This window comes from Coptis chinensis, chromosome 1 (genome assembly GCF_015680905.1).
Source record: "Coptis chinensis isolate HL-2020 chromosome 1, ASM1568090v1, whole genome shotgun sequence".
Lineage (NCBI taxonomy): Eukaryota > Viridiplantae > Streptophyta > Magnoliopsida > Ranunculales > Ranunculaceae > Coptis > Coptis chinensis.
Window position 1 is genome coordinate 1,403,843 of NC_141456.1, and position 14,680 is coordinate 1,418,522.

At 35.1% G+C, this 14,680-nt stretch overlaps 1 long non-coding RNA gene across 1 annotated transcript; it reads left to right on the forward strand.

The window, feature by feature from the left end:
- Window positions 1-1,584: 1,584 nt before the first annotated feature.
- On the forward strand, window positions 1,585-4,281 carry LOC147521124 (uncharacterized). Its single transcript, XR_015212999.1, has 3 exons — window positions 1,585-2,097; window positions 2,172-2,253; window positions 4,062-4,281. It is a non-coding gene; the product is annotated as an uncharacterized LOC147521124 (long non-coding RNA).
- The last annotated feature ends 10,399 nt before the right edge of the window (window positions 4,282-14,680 follow it).

The window sequence follows — 14,680 nt, forward strand, 5'->3', positions numbered from 1 at the left end:
TTTTTACTTATCTTTTTGTCTTTACAAAATTATCATTTATTATTTATTTTGAGTCCAAAACTATTAAAGATGGACAAATGTGTCTTTGAATATTTGATGGGTTAATGAGACTAAAACAAATATCCAAAGACCCAAAGCCCCTCTTGGGTGGGTTTGTATAATTCTAATCACTCATAACAAACCAGTAAGCTCTCCTTTATTTCTTTCACTCTCAATTCTTAAACAAACATCAGATCTTAACAAAAAAAATAACAAATTTAAAACAAAAAACAAATTCAAAAAGAACTTGCGGCGCAGCTTGTTGCACATTTGTCCTAATTATTTGTAAAACTCATTATCACCATTAATAATTTTCACTTAAAAAAAAAAAAAAAAAAAAAAAAAAAAAAAAACAAACAAAAAAACAAAACAAAAAAAAAACAAAACAAAATAAGGTAATTTTTTACTTTCAATGTTAATCTTTTATAGTTTTCTCCACATGATGGTAGAGTTATATAGACTTATAATATTATAGGAAGTTGACAATTTGTTAAGTTGTTGAAGTTAACAATAGGGTTATATATATATATATATATATATATATATGGGGAGGAATCCGTTTACCATAGTTTATACCACGCCCCTTTACAAGATGAATTAAAAGCTAATATTTTGTGGATATGATCTACTAACTATGGATAGATACTCCACAAAAATTTGGCTAATTTAGAAACCTCTAACCTATTTAATTTTTTTTGACAACTTTGATTTTTTTTTTAACGACCTAGATTTTTTGATTTTGCAATCATCTTTTGATATTGTTAAGCACTATCAAATGAGTTGAAATTTTGTAGACATATCTTCATGGTTTGTTAAGCATCTTTTGATATTGTTAAGCATCTTCATGGTTTGTTAGACATATCTACAAAAAAATTAGGTTCTAGTTCGTCTTGTGGGTGAAGTTGTGGGGCATGGTATAAACCATGGTATATTGATCCCTCCCCTATATCTTATATATAATGGGAAAACTTGCCCCGTTTATTAGTCCCCGTATTCTCCATTTTAAAACAATCTTTTAAATCAAAAGGGTACCCAAAAGTTTCACCCTCCAAATTTTTTACCCTTCACATTCGAAGGGTAAATCGGTAATTTAAATATTTCCAGAACTATAAAACTCAACGTCTTCAGAAAACAAGACACCGTTTCGCGGTTTCCCTATTAAAATTAAAAAAAAAAAGTGTAAACCGTTCGTTTCTCTTCTTCGTTCCTGATATTCCCAAACACTTTCCCCCAACCAATGAAACATAAATTTAAATCCTAATTTCATTTTCAGAATCAAAGGTGCACATTTCCAGCACCTCGAAACTATCTCACGAAATAGAACACCATTTCGGGCTTCTTTTCCATTTCCAAAGACTAAAAAAAAGAGAAGCAATTCGTCTTCTCCATTCAGTTCTTAGGCTTATCCCCTCTGTAGATCCCCAATCTCTAACTTTCTCTGCGGAAACTGCGTTGTACGTTCAGTTTTCACTTTCATTTCTTCCCACCAATCGAGCAAATTAGCAAACGGTTTCTTCAGGTGCACCCTTCTTCTATTTTCTTCTTCTTTTTCTTTAAGTCTTTCTTGAGAATTCTTCTTTTTTATGTTATTGTTTAACTCTTTTTCATATTACACTATATAAGATTGTTTATGAAAATGCCTAAGAAGATTTTACTGCCGCCTTTTTCACTTATCTATATGTTCTCACCAGGCATTCGAGTTCTAGAGAATTATATTACAGTTCAGTTTAATCACTATCGTATAGTGAAAGTTTTTGTTTAGTGAATCGGGAAACTTTTCGTTTGTATTCACAATCCTATAACTTCTATTATTTTCATAATTAAAGATGAAATGGATAGACATGATCCTTTACAATGTGTAATGTATTTTTCTATAGTATTTTATTCTGTAAAAACTCTGTTTTTTTAACATATTTAGGTTCTGCTCTTTTAAAGTTTGAAGTTTGTGGGGCTTTAAGGAGCCGCCAAATATTTGACTTTTGGAACGACCCAAATGCAACCAATTTTAAAATGCATATGTAGGGTTTTCGCTTCGTTCTTATCGTTTAAATTTCAAAGGTACGTTTCTAATCTCTATTGGAAAAAATGAATTTTTTTTTGTTGCTTATTGCTTTTCTCTTGCTTCCTTCCAGTTTTGAAGAAAGGGAAAGGAGTGGGAGCGGTGAAAGCGCGAAACTTAAAGCGGTGTATTGGTCAAGGGTATTGGTCAAAATGGTTAGTTTTTTTTTCATTTTGCAGTTATATTAAAGTTTTGGAGTGCTAGGTCTGATTTTGTTTTTTCATTTTGCAATTGAATTAGAGTTTTGGACTGCTTCGTCTGATTTCCTGATTTATATGGGGTTGTATGATGTTACTTTCAATGGGGTGAACATGAACCCTCAAAACTATGGTTCTGTTAGGCACTCAAGTAGTTATAGGATTTATATAGATTTAGAAGACCGTTTCTCTGCCCTTTGATCTTGCCCTTTGATCTTTCGATTTTTTTCTTTATAATTGGTTCTTTGGGGTGGCTCTTAAACTATTTTCTTGCTTCAAAGCAAAAATTGACTTTTCATCTAATTAGTTTAGAGGTGAGACCAATTCTTTTGTTATTTGATTTATATTTCAATTTAGTTGAATAGTGCATTTCTTAATTGTGAAAGTGGGTATTGAGAGAGATAGTATCAGCTTCATTAAATTAGATGTAAGAAGCCATTATAGGGTCGCTCTTTTTAGAGTTTTTTATTATTGCCGAATTCCTTTAGTAATTAATGTTTTATTCTTGAGTTATTTCAAAGTAAAATTAGGCAATTAGTAATGTTAGTGAACCGAAAATAAAGCTTTGTGAATCACCATTGATTTGGATTAATGCACACTAAGACTATCGATATATGTCATATATGCCGTTCTCTTTCAAAAAATTATAATTAATCTTAGTTGTTGCAGGCTTGCATTATAGAAACCACTGTTTGTTTAATGTTGAACAAAGAATTGTATTTAATTAGCATTTGCAATTTGTTCAAACTAAAGTTAGTTGTACAATGAGATCAAAACATGTAGCATTGTAGTAAAATTTTTGTCCGGAAAATGTGGAATGAGGCATTTGAAGGAAACTAAAAAGTCGTGAATGCTTAGCTTAAGCCATGCGAGCAGGGGTTAAACTAATTAGATTTGAACATGTATTGATACTAGGGGTTAGAAAAATCAGAAATAGAATGTAATTGGTATTAATCTAAACACCTTTAAAGAGGCATGCCCGAAGTTGTTGAGCCACGCTTTATCCGCTGTAACATAGAGGCGTGGCCGAGCTAGCCTTTAACCTATCCACTCTCTTACCAAGTTTTAACATCCATGCTTTTTAGTCCTCTAAGCCTCTCATCTGTGCATCCAGGCTTCTTATCCTACTGGAATGCAACACGTTTTTTCTTACGCTGTTGAAGCCTCGAAGCTGCCTTTAAATGCCTTTCTTATCTTCTGCTTTTCATTGTTTGCTTTCCATCGTTAGCTAGGAAGGAAACATCTCTTCTCGCTAAACCCAAAATCTCCCCCACTCTTCCAACTCTGTAATCTCTCCATTGCCCATGTATTGATCGCCAATTGTTTTTTTTTTTTTTTGGCTCTACATCTAGCTGGACTATAGCTAAGTGGAGTTTTTTTTTGTTGTTTGACTCTTTCTTGGTTTTCTTTGAAGAAGAAGAAGAAACAAAGTTACACATCACAACTTGGGTGCTTTATTTAATTTGCTATCAAGATATGTGATGAAATGGGTGTGGAACGTTTATGTAAATGGTTTTAAGATTTGGGGCCTGTTTACTTAATTTGTTTAGATTTTTGGATTTTGTACAAATTGTTATGTGGGTATGTCAAGATGCTCTAATACAGCTTCCAGCTTGAACACCATATGATCGGGTAGTCCTTTCACCATACTATTGGTTCATCTTCTGCGGAAGTATTTTGAACATTTACTTCATTAGTAGTTTTAGTTTATTTCCACTACATTCACTTAAGAGAATCGATATCAGCTTTATCCAACCATGACACAGGATGAAAATGGGAGTCTGAGTTCTTCTTGACTTCCTCTTCAGTTGCCCTGGGTAGACTTTCTCTACACTCAGCCATGCTATTCCCTGAACATGTATAAACGTTCCAAATATCAGATTGCCTGAACATGCTATTGCCCTGGGTAATTCACAGCTTTGCGCCCGTTGTTAGCACAAGGGACAACTCAGCGTAACCTGCGAGAGGGCTTGACAGCTTGGTGTTCGTTTTTTTCCATCACATCTGATTTCTTCTCCGTTATCCTCACATCAATTCTCTGGGATGAGCTACAACACAAGTCACTTCAGCTGTTATGTCCTCTTTAGTGGTTGGTCCTGTCTTCAGGTTTGATTCCTGAACCTCTGTCTGCATGAGAAGAGGCGATTTCCCATCAGGAAGGTTCCTTTCAGATGCACAAATTCTCTGGCTCTATCTGTTTCTGTAGAGCTCGGGCTTTTGCTTTTCAAGATTATGGAAGCTAAATCTGCATTACCAGAAAAATATTTCTCCAATGAAAATTTTCTTCAAGGGTCATTAGTTATGGTTACACTTTCTGAGGTAAAACAGCAGTTATCGCCAATTTTTCTCTGGTCCAAACATGCATTGTTATGTCTCCACCCTGCATCCAGAGAAGGCAATAAAACGACCTCAGAAATCTTCATTTTGTTTCCCTGTGAAGAGTTTTCATGTGAAGCATCAAAACTTTTTGGAGTTTGCTCATCTAAAGGCTTCAATTAAGTTTTTTTCATTTTTCCAGTTCATCTTGCACTGCGTTGACTGTGCTCTAAAATCTGTCACAACATCCTCTGCTTCATTAAGCTACGCTTCAAGCTCTTCAATTTTCAATTTTGTTTCAAAGATGTAATTTCCATATCAGCAGGCGGTATATAATCAGTTGACAATAAACAGAACATGGTAAAAGAAATCAAAGGTGTGGAAGAGGGCTAAGAAACTTTTATTTGCATCCTAATCAGACAACTCAAGAGGTCAGTCTCATGGAAGGTCAGAGGACAAGGGAAATGAACGAAGAACTCAACATTCATTGTAACGCCGCAGTAAGTCTATTGCCTGTTAAAATGTTATTTTGTTGCCTCCGAATGGCTGGAACATTGTAGTACTCATTACTGACTGTTTCCTTCACACAAATGTATCAATTCACATAATATATCCATTCACACAAATGTAGTATGTTACTAATTTAAATGCGTTCATTCTTTTTAAATACCAACTCTTCTTTGGGTGGCAAATCTCCTTACTGGTTATCAGGACATGGTTGGTCTTCTTCATGTACATAAGGTGGCTCAGATTAATACACAGGTATCGAGAACAGTGTCTCACCCTGTTAACTTTTGCCTACTATTTGTAAGCTGGAATGAGGTTACTGTCTTGCTGATATGCACCTGAAATCTGTACCCTCTCTTATTCACCACACACAAACATCTGCTTGCACTTCACTATCCCAGCATACTACAATGCTATTCAAGCCCTCAATCAGGCATAGCTGTTTTTCTTTAGAGCATATGTATGACTGGAATGTGGACTTTAATTATATGGTGCAAGTTGAGATTAATTAGGCTATACCACAGTCCTCGGCGCTTTAGGCCATGTTTGATTAATTGCTGCACATTTTATGTATCAAGTAGTTATACTTGAAACTCTGTAGGCATTTTGTTGATTGTTGAATTTGTCGAGATATCCCATGTACCATGAGATTTATTAAGTCTCCTCCCTGAATACGGATCATTTTGTATATCCTTTTATGTCAATCACTATATCTATGAGTTAATATTTTTTCCTTGAATTGTAGACATTAAATTTATATCTTAAATAGTATACTGATATTTTATTTGTTTACCGCCTATTAAAGTGTTAATTAATCAAGTCCATTTTCTATTCCACATTATACAAAACCACCCTCCTTTTTATTATTCACTTTCTGTGGTGGTCATTGCAGTAGTTGAGGTATTATATCATACTCAGAGTCACAATCAGACCATGGTGTGCGCTCTTGAACCATCTTTACAAGATGTAAAAAGAATAAGAAGGTTCTGGTGCTCGGTACTGGATGGGCAGGGGCATTACTCTCCTGAAAGATCTGAATATTTCCTCCTATGATGTTCAGGTGGTGTCACCCCGTAATTATTTTGCATTTACCCCATTGTTGCCAAGTGTAACATGTGGTATAGTCGAAGCTTCGCAGCATTGTGGACATGCAGTTGTGCCCGTGAACTGAGATATCTAAATGAACAAAGATGGTTGCTGTTCTTGATCCATGCTTGCGGATGTTCGCTCCAGAAGGAAAATGTCAATAAGTTAATTGTATAACTGTGCAGAAACTGTGGAAGCATATGAAAAGCTGCAAGTCAGATCGATGTTCAAATCCTCGCCATGGTAAGACCAAGATACTGACTGAGCATTATAAAAATTGCCACTACCTATGTTGTCCACTTTGTGTTCCAGTTCACCGTTATTTGGAGCTGCATAAAGCATGTAGTCGTCCTTCATCTGATTTGGGTTCATCATGGAAATCCATCAATGGTAGAGGTGCTGCTAAAGTAGCATTAAAGACTGATCAATTGACTGTTACAATTTCAGAAGATCTACAATCTCCGCTAAAATGATTAAAGACAGATCATTTCTCCAAGTCCTTCATGGATATGAGTGAAACAATTCCAGATTCAGTTCCTGGGGTGAATTTATCTCAAGTTTCTCAGGATGCCTCTAGCCAAGTATGCCAGATGATTGGCTTTCCCAATTCTGTTAAAGATGCAGCTGTGGAAAAGAAAGCTGAACTAACTGTAGGTTCTGGGCTAAAAATCCTAACAGTAATGATACTAAAAAGAGGAATCTCTGCATAGCCGCAATAGGGGCTCGCTTCTGAATCGATTCTTCGAATGAGCATCTTGGTCTTGCTTCCCGAGAGACCTTGGCATTCACTGAGAAACAGATTGACCAGGTTAAGCAGGAGATAAGGCAGGAAACAAGTAGCTCTACTGGGGACGAAGTCAGGAAAGGCAAAAGTAAAGGGTGTATCAGTGACTGAACTCTTCACTCCACAGCAAATAAGGGAACATATTATGGGTCTTAAACAGTGGGTTGGTCAGGTTGGTATATTACTATATGGTTAAGAACAACTTTACTCCTAAAACCTGAGTTGTTGAGCAGAGAAGTAATTATCTCTAGCAAAGGTATCACATGTCTGCCATGGGGCATAAACACACACACACCAAAGGTATCACATATCTCTAGCAAGGCATGCTTCAACTCTTGATAATTGGAGTGACATTCGACCAGGTTTTGTTCCGAGAGTGGAGTGCCCCTTTTGATCATATTTTAGATTTTGTTAAGTCAGATGCAGTGTAATTTTATTATCTCTCTATAACACATTCTTTTATTCGTAATACAACTCCTTACTTGCGTGCAAAAAAATATTATAATATGTGTGTTCCATGGTATGCAAACTTATCTCGTATAGAGACAAGGTACTACCTTGACCAGTATGGTGGAGACGATGATGTTTGGATTGCAGAAGTACTATACAGGTAATTGATATTTTCATATACACTATGTGTAGTTTGGCCAATTGATGTAATAATTTATGAAGGATGCACGGGCTAAGGCTGGCTCCAACAATCCAACCTTCCATAAACTTTCACTACAGACTTAATTTTAAAACAATGTGCGAATTTTTTTGACTTCATTAAGATAATTTCCAATTAGTTCCTCACACCGACGGCTCCTCTATTGGATGCGCCAAAACCAAAGAGAAGAGCAACCAGGACCTAGCAGTTGAAGTCCATATTAATATACATACTCTTCTAACAAATGTACTAAAACTAACCCCCAACCCACCCACCCACACACACAAACAAGATGAAAATGTAATAGTTGAAGTCAACCTCCATTAAGCCACAAGGTGAGGGGACGAGTAAGAGGATCGACTGAATCAGCTTCAGCGAAATAGTAGAACAAAGCTCGGCCATGTTGTGCATCAGTTACTGTATTCCCAGAGTACTGTTTCAATGAAACATTGCTTGGTTGGTCGGAGTGCTGTTATAAGTTCACCATAAGATTTTGTAAAGAGTAAGAAAAAGAATAAGGATAAGGCTTTCAAAACCCCAAAGCCATTTTCTGTGTGAATAAATTAAAGAGTGGTGAATAAGCATTGATAAAGCTTGATTTAAGCAAAAAGGGTTTGTAGCATTGTTTGACTGAAAACTGGCATTGATATTTTTAATATTGTATAGATCTGGTTGTAAATTAACATTGGAACAAACGTTCGATGGATTTTATTATCGTCAGTAGAAACCAAGTTAGAAATACAGGACCATTATGTTTGTAGCGGTACTATCAAAGTATCAAGTATCAATGTCCATAGTCCATAGTCGTTTGTTTGATTACTTGCTACTTAGCTATAACATACATGTCCACAGTTATTTTTCAAGTTTTAACACTTCAATTTGTAGGAGTAGTAATAAGAGATGATCAAGGGCAAGTTCTACTAGCTGTAGACTGGAGGCGATGGCCAAAGATCAGTTTTATAGCAAGAACTGAGAGCTATATATGCAGGCGGGATTAAAAGGTTGTCAAATGTTGCAGGTGCAGAAAATCATAGTGCCAGCAGATTCAATGAGGGCTATTAGAATTCTGAAGGATCAGGAGAAGGCGTCTTGGCATTGTGCATACTTACTAGCTGTGCACGCTATTAAAGCCATTTTGAGAAGTTTTTTAACTGCTCAAGAAAATGAGTTTGTAACTGACTATTTTGTACCTCCCCTTAACTCTCATGATTGAGGAGGATAAGAATGAGAGGGTTTAATTAAGATTCTAATGCCAGGTTGGGGTCAGCCATAGCCCCTACTCTTCTAAAAAAAAAAAAATACATGTCCACAGTCATTTCTTCAAGGTACAAGGAATCAATAAACCAAAAGATTGATGGTCATTTGATAGGCAAGCGGCAGCAGATGTCAATACTTTAGGTGTACCAATATTGACTATAGAATGACTATGACTGACATTATCTTGGACTCCAGATACTTTCGGTGCGGGAGTGCAGGACCATCACACCATACAACGTTTGAGGATGAACAGAAGGGCGAATTGTAAGAACAAAAAGTACCTATTCTGGCACTTAGATGATTGGGGAAGATAAGAAAGTATAGCTAAAAGCAAATGAAAACAAAGAGTTGGAAACGAGCAAACTCAACCCATCAGCTGTACAAAACACTACATGGATGGGGCAATGGCCAGCACATCGACTTTGATTATTTGTCGTTATACATACACTAATTGCTTAGCTAGAAGTCATATTATATTCGCTGTATCACGGACGTCGTCTGCTGATGGACTTAAAATTCGGATCAATCACTCTGACAGTGAGCCACTGGGTATACAAAACATAATGTTTATAGAGAGGTTTTCAATAATTTGCCTACAAATAACGCTTTAAAAACAGTGAAATGATTGTATTACGAGCTTTACAGCCTAATATAGTAGTGTTGCATTCATGGGTTTTCTTTTTTATAGATTCCGGGTGTAATATCGACGATGATCATTCACAACCCTCACATTTGTGAATACAATCCAAATTTTTTTCTTTGGACTCGCCTAATATTCTCAAAGCTATAAAATTCGCTTTTGCAACTTATAGTTAAGCTTCATCTTTTTAAAATAGCCTATTATGATATAACTCACCAACTATATTAGTGGCTACTCATCTTGGGACCTTGATTCAAAACTGCCAATTCATTGTCTAATATCCTTTCTTTCAAACTGTTTATGCTGAGTTTACTTCACCAATCAATGTTGCTGAATTTCATTGTGACTTCATGATTTCTGATTCAATGCAGCTAGCGATTAATGCATGGAACTCTACAGTATGGTGATTGAATGCAATTTCTGCCGGATTAAATGCCTTAACTATTTGCCTAGGCTTTATTGATCTTGCTCATCCATTTCGTCCGTACGATAACAAATTAGTTTTGATATATTAATTTGATCATCGAGCATAAGTGGTCTCATTTCACATATGCATGTTATGCACTCATCTTTTATTATTTTGTCTTCCATTTCATTCAATTCTATCATTTGGATCTGAATACAAGTTTCATGGAATATCAACCAAACAATATTTTTACACCATCGCTCATTTGCTGCAATTGTATTGAACCTTATGTGATGGAAAAAAAAGTACATAGTATGAGGTAATATTTTTTTGATTTTAGTCATCTTACCAACCCTATATGTATATCTTCCCTATAAATGACATTATGAAACTCTTCTACATAGTTTATTCTGAAGTGCATATTTCTCAGTTATTTACAGATGATGATAAAATATGCTATTTCTTCTCGCAAAAAGTTCGATCACAGTTGTTGTCATGTGTTACAATACAGTGTATCAATTTTGCAAAGGAATAATGAAAAACACGTCGATTTCGGACCCCTTTTGTGAACACACTTTCAAAGTGTCAATGTACAGACTGCACTACTTGAAGAAGTTGAATAGGGAGCTGTCCCGGATTCACAACATAATTTCTACATGGAACTAACGAATTGGAGTTGTTACATGTACATAAACCTTGTAATCATATTATTTGTAATTTAATAATGACAAAAGAATTACGTGTCGCTTGATCCGTAAGCGGGGTGAGAGTTAATCCCCTATGTACGTAGGCAACCCAGAAGTTACTTGGGTACAGTGGCAACTAGATTTACAAAATAAAAAAAATACAAAAAAATAATAATAAAAAAAATAAATCTTTATGAGCATGTAATAAGTATACTATTACTTTTAACGATATACTATTTTTTTTATTCTCTGAAACCATTTGGGTTAATAACCTAAGCCCACGCTTATTCAAGAATGAAAATAAAATACAGGCAAACAGATAGTTCCCTACTAAATGATTATAAAAATACAGGCAAACAGATAGTTCCCTACGAAAATATTGTAATACATGGAGTCTATACATGACTTTAATGTATTAGTTAACCGGTCGAATTTGTTTAACCACATGATTTTATAATCAATTATAATATTTGTTATACACCCTTTTATAACTAAGCGTTCTTAAAATATTAATTGGATACTCGGATGGGAATAGGTGGAACTCAATTATAATCAAACTTCATAACTTACACAGTTCATGCGTTTAAAAGCTGCTCTGCTGGTTTTTTACTACTAACGTTTTTCCCTTCTAAGTATGCACAATGGATCACGCTTATAATTCCTCTGCACTCCTTCACCGTGCACTCTGCACTTGCTGCTAAATACTCGATCATTACACTTAATTTGGCTCTAAAAAACCAACATTCCATTGCATTGTGTTAATAACATTTTCAAAGTTCTGCATGTGGAGTTGAGTGCTAATAACATTTTCAGAATGAGACCAATAACCAATGTAATACTTCTTTTATGCAACTAGCTAGCATCCATAATTTCTTCCTTTTGTCACCTCTATACAGATGGTTTGAAAAAATCACCACTCCATCATTTTAAGATCCACATTATGTTGAAAGATTTTAACTAGATCATTTTGAAGACAATGGAAAGAAAAAAGTTATTCTTCTTGCATTTTTTTTTTTATATATTTTATTCTCCAGTGTAGATAACAAGTATGTTGCACACTATGATATAATATTCTTATATCTTACAGGTAGTACATACACTCATATGAATCCAACAATGTTCCTCAATCACATATAAATGCTCGACAAGATAATTACACAACTAGCAACATGGGGTTAACTTCATTAACATAATGCCTTTCTTTAGTTGGTAAATTAGTTTGTATGATATGCACTAATAATTATATTTTGACTAAATTACAGGTGGTTAAATACCCATTCGAATATATTTATTCAAACAACATGGTCGTCAAAGAAAAATCGAATCGAACAAAAATACAACTAAGCGTATTGAAGTGTTTTTTCCTTATTAAATTTTTTAATTTTCTTTTCTAATTTACATGCGTTCATTCCTTTGATTTTCTCCATTCTAATTTTTTTTTCCTAGCACGTGCAACGCACGTGCCCGTTGACTAGTATATATAAAACGGATACTAGATTTTCCAATTAGTTCCTGTATTCCCGGTTTTAGACCAAAGTTTTAAATCTTAAGGGTACCGAAAAGTTGGACAACCACTTTTTGTTTGTTTTTCGCGAAAAGGGTAAAACGGTAATTTAAAGCATTCCCAGGACAATAAAACTCAACGTCTTCAGAAAACAAAAAACAAGACACCGTTTTGCGGTTTCCCAATTAAAAAAAAAATTAACATTTTGTTCGTTTTCTCCGTTCCTGATATTCCCAATTAAAACCCGTTAAGTTTGAAAGTTCAAATCAAACACTGCAACCAACGAAACATAAATTTAAACCCTGTTTTCATTTTCAGAATCAAAGGTAATACTTTATTTCATTTTTCGTTTTCTAATATTCTTTAATCTTGTAATATAAGTCAGCAATTTTCCAACAGTTATGTCTTCTTGCCTTGGAATGGTTGGAACAATTGTTTTCGTTTTCGTTTAAAATTCAAAGGTACGTTCTTCTATCTCCTTTTGATTTTTTGGTGATCTCAAGTTTTAGTAATTGAAACTGTAATAGCAGTCACTTGAACTCTTCGGATGTAAGCCAAGCCATCATCCAAGGTAATAGCAGGTCGCCTATGAGACCTCCTAGCTGCACTGATTGTTATATATTGCTCCAATTAACAGGGTCTTTCAAGTTATACAACTTTTATAGCTCACTCTATATATGATTTATTGGGAAATATCGAGGATGAACTCACCTAAAAAAGGTAGAATCAAGGGTTGCCCCTGCTAAGCAACCGTTCTGAATCAAGGAATTGACCTTGAAAAGAATACCATATGGCAACTCAAGCCCAGTGGGTGGATTGACAACAGGCCATGAAGCAAATTATGAGAAAATGTGGAACTATACTCTGACAGAAAAGCAGAAGCATTTTCTTTGTAATAATGGAAGCATTGGCGGATAGTCTGAAGCTGGCAGTTCTGCTGAAGTTCCAAACATATAGCAAATGACCATCCAATACAAGATGATGCGGTCACTGATCATCTGGAACATCTTTGAAATAGTTATGAATTGGATTTTCAAATGAATGCACGGGAGAGCATTTCTCATAAACCCGAGGAGCAGCAAGTAGCTACGAAAATAAGATTTCAGTTCAACATAACATATATTTTACATGAAAGTATTGTTAACGTTAACCTTTAATTTCTTCTTAAATAATCTTGTGAGTGGGAGAATAGTCTACGATCCTGAATATGCTCATGGTTGATTTTAAAATCATGATATCATATTAGGATTATTTAAAAGAATGCATCTTATTACATCAATCTCCAATCGGTAGATTTATGTTTTAGCGACCTGGCTAGTCTTTACTTCAACGATGACGTTTTTGGAAAAAAAAAATAAAAAAAAATTCCCAAAAACAACAGAGAGTTGGAGAAACTTAGCTTGTTCACGAGGCTCTTTGCTTCCGATCCTTGAAATATTATCGTATTCAGTAATAGCTAACTTTGAAAAAATTCTAGTGTGGCTTTTTATCCATGCTTTGCAGGCTTGAGAAGAACAAATAAAGAAAGTAGTTTTTCTCAAAAACTTCTCCCCACATACGGCACCAATGTAAAAGTTTTTTTTAGGGGAATCTTACGTGTGTTGATGATTTGGGTAGAATGATATTGTGACTGAGTTCGACGAATCGAACTACCTATGGAATCAAGTCGAACGTAGTTCATTGTTTGGTCTCTATGATAGAGTGATCGATGGTAAATGGAGAAGATGGAGAGTGGAGAAGAAGCGTGCCCTCTCCCCCCTTTGCTTAGAGAGTGGAGAGAAAATATATAAAATTTCCTTCCCCTTTTGGTGCTCCATGAATTGAATGAGATCTATTTTTGGTGCTCTATTAATTAATGATATTTAATATTGCATTGATAGTTATTTATTGCTCATGTTCATTTTGTAACCATTTAGTAACTCATTACTCTTGAGATGACCAATTGTAATGATTCAATAAGTTAGTCTCACGATATGATCAATGACAATGACATGTGTTGCAAATATATTGATGACAATATATGTCCCCCACAGAGGATATTCAGCAAAATGTGATAATATGATCGATTATTTGAACTTCGTTAAAGTGAAAGAATGATTCATTCGATCATTACCACAAAAACTATTAGAAACAGGAGAGAGAAATAGAGAATCAGAGAGATTATAAACCTCCGTTACTGATAAATAAAAAAAATTTGTTTCACTTCAATTCAATCTCATTCAAACTATTTTTCTATCATTCATATTCAATTACGATCAGTGATCAGTAGTTCGGGTGATTTGAGATCAATTATCTAGAGATTGTTCTTAGACATCACAGCTAAGGTTGAGGCTCCTATGTCCTATGGTTAATGCGAGAATCCGCAAAACGGTCAAAGCAACCCAGGCGAAGGTGGGATACATGGGTTCACGTTCACCCACTGATTTGAATTACGACCACCAGCAACATGGCACTACTCCCCACACTGCTTGAAATTGCATAGGAAAGACACCCATTTCGCTCTACTATATTATCTGCAAAAAATCCAGCGAACATTGGCAGTGCAGGAGT